We start from the raw sequence: 3,590 nt of genomic DNA on the forward strand, positions 1-3,590 counted from the left end.
AAACGAACGAAAAAACGAAAACTAGGTGGGAAAAAACATTGTCGTTAACTGAAATAAAAATAAAAACGAGGCATTACAAAAAAACGATAACTAACTAAAACTGTAATGTGTGTTTGGCAAAACTAACTAAAATAAAATAAAATTATAGAGTAAATGTCCTTAGTTTTCGTCTTTGTTAAGGTCTTTCATTTTTTAATGCTGTTTAAAACACGCAGCATATTCCCTGCTCACCCTCCGTCACTCATGCGTCTCTCACATGCGCGCACACACACACACACACACACACACACACACACACACACGCAGCCCCTCCCCTCCGTGCACACCGTCTCCATGAGAACGAGTGTTCGTTCGACGTTGCAAGTACGCGAAAGGTTGGTATCTCCATCTCGTGAACACCTTTACACAATCACACATTAAAAAGTGGTAAAAAAATATTTTAAATTTTGAATATAATTTTGTCAGTGTGTTAATGTTGACCCGAGAAGCGATTGCGCCTTCTTTAGAAAGTTAACTAGTCGCAAGTTTGAGGTAAAATGCACTTTTTGGTTGTGGTTGTCGATGTCAAAACACTATAGGCTATAAGCTGTGATTCAAATATTAAATAATGTTATGTCATTTTTTTACTTTTACACTGAATGTTTGCTGCTTCAATCCAGATGAGTAGGCTATATTGACTATATAGGATAAATTAAGTATAGGGTGTGACAATTGTATAGCTGTGGTATTTGTATAGGGTGTGATTTCTGTATAGAAGATGTGTAGATTTCTGGTATGGCGTGTTGATTTTGTAAGAGGTGAAGGAATTTCAATGGGGTGTAACTGAATTTTTTCCTAAATTTGTATGACATTTTTGTTGAGTTAGTATTACACAATACTTTTTCTGACCTTTTTGAATCTTGCCCCTGACAAATAACCCAAATTACAAAAAAAGACTAAAACTAACACTAAAACTAATAAAAACTAAACTAAAACTAAGCATTTTCAAAAAATAAAAAATAAACTAAACTAGCAAACCCACTTTAAAAACTAATTAAAACTAAACTAAATTTGAAAACAAAAAGTCAAAACGAAATAAAAATAAAAACTAATGAAAAATGCAAAACTGCAATAACCCTGGTGTGTGTGTGTGTGTGTGTGTGTGTGTGTTTGTTTTTATCACATGGTGGGGTCCTCAGCATGTTAGCACACTCACAAAGTGGGGACCAAAAACATGGTGGGGACCAGTTCCCCGGTCCCCACAATGTTTTGCTTGTAATAGGCGGATCTTTTGTGACGTCATTGTTTATGTTTGCCGCGTTGCATCACGGGAATCGTGTGGCAGGAAACACCGCTAGATACCTGTAATTTGATTGTTTTGCACGTTTGGAGGAGGATTTAGAGAAGATGATGGTTCACTCTTGCTGTGTGGTCGATTGTACGGCTCGTTGGGGGCCTGATAAAAAGTTTTTTCGAATTACCTCCGAAAAGGATCGCGAAAAACGAAATAAATGGTTGCGTGCAATTAACCTGGACGCTCCGAAGCCTGGATTCCTAACGTTACTGATCGAGTTTGTGAGGCTCATTTTGTTCATGGTAGGTCTAAGTCTTAGTGACTATGTATTTATAGAAGATTGAATAAAATAAAAAAATAATAAAACTGAGCCAAATCAACCGAGTCATATGTTTTCGCGTTCTGATTCAGGTGTCCCAAACCGCGATCCACAGCACCCAGACTACCGTATTTTCCGCACTATAAGCAGAGGAGCACCTTCAATGAATGGCCTATTTTATAACGGTTTTCATATATAGGGCGCACCGGGTTATAAGGCGCATAGAATAGAAGATACTGCAGTCAAACGTTTGACTGGGTTTGCGTTATGCAGTGGTCACCAACCTTTTCAAGCCTATAAGATCACATCCAAGTCCAAATGTAAACCAAGATCTTCCACTTGCAAAAAAATATGAAAAAAACAAGTGGCTAAGCTGTAAAACCTTGTTTATACTCGACGCGTCCGCATGAGCGCGAAGGTAATACAAAAAACTAATATCCGTCTGCTCGGGCAGATTCGGCTTAACAGCGCGCGCCTCCGCATCCGCAGATGCACGACTTTGAGCCGAATCTGCCCGAGCAGACGGATATTAGTACATCTCATCATCACCCAGTTTGCGCGTCTAAATCAGTTGTATGGTCTGGTGTTCAGTCTAAAACAAAACAGTTGCGTCAAGTATAAATGCCTCGTCTGTTTGGGGAGTTGCACGCACAGTCAGCAGAGATCTCATATGGGCTTTGAATAACTTCGATTTTGTCACCAATACAAATTTTGAGCTTCTCTCCAAACCTCCTCCGGTCTTCAGATGTTAAAGTGCTTATATATTGTGGATTTTGCCCGCTAACTCTCTTGAAAGTGCTCGTCGCGTCTTTACAGCCCGCAATACTGTTTGATTTGTTGCCACACAACCACTCGCGCATGCGTACAAAGATGTCAACAAAGATCCTCCTATAGTCTCAGGGGGCGTTGCTGATATGCCTAGTGCAGTTTTTTTCTAAATCCCCACCATGAGCATATACCTGATCTCCGTGTGTAAGTGTGTATCGCAGCGCTGCTCTTTAGCGCTCCTGTAGTATGTTCGCGGAACTGCACCCGTAAGCACACTTGTGACGTAAGACGCACATTTCACCAACTGCTCATGCGCAAAACAATCGCTTAATCAAACGACGACGAGATCACGGTTATTGGTTTCAATCAACAGGATTAATCCATTTTACAGGTAATTAGACCATTTTTTTATGTTATATTCGATAATTAAATAAAAACACATCACAAGTTCGAATAATTTAGAAAGATTGTTGAATTACATGACCTAATGGAGTTTTCTAATGAGGTGTAATTGATGTTATTCGTTGACTGTGGCGAATATACTATTGATAAACTTTAGAATATACATGTCGAATTGCATGTCCATAAATAATTTAAATTATTTAACGTTACTTGTTGACTGCGCGTGGTGTAGTGTGTGGTAATTTGCCAAACGGCGGGAGATTTAAGCGAGCGGAGCGGAGCGGCCTTCGTGAATCCCCGGGGTGACGCTGAGACGAGCCTGGCTTCTTCATCAACATGAGACGGAGGAGAATTAGACCAGCAAAAGATGCCGAGGACCATGTCATCAATGCCACTGATAAGACCGACGCACTGGAGGCTAGATACATAAATGATCATAAAGGTAGGTTTGTACAGAGTTTATAAATGTGAGTTGACTGTAAAGATTTGGTTTTATTATCGTACTACGGAGCTCAGCCCATGACGCGGGAAAAATGTATATAATGGCGGCCATGAATTATAACCTATTTTTTTACAGTCTATGATTAGAACACATTCCCAATTAATGTTGATTAAACTAACACCAAGCAACAGATTAGTAAATCGTGGTTATGAATAAACGAGTTGTCGAATGAATTCTCTTATATTATCATTCTGTATAGCCCGCATTAATGAGTACGGCTCCTTATTGTAACTATCTTAACTATGGTAACGTTAAGTTATGTGTGGTAAATTCACAATTAACGTTACTTACCACAGATTCTTAACTATGATATTTTATGTCAAATG

This window comes from Squalius cephalus, assembly GCF_949319135.1.
Source record: "Squalius cephalus genome assembly, chromosome: 4".
In the NCBI taxonomy this organism is placed as follows: Eukaryota; Metazoa; Chordata; class Actinopteri; order Cypriniformes; family Leuciscidae; genus Squalius; species Squalius cephalus.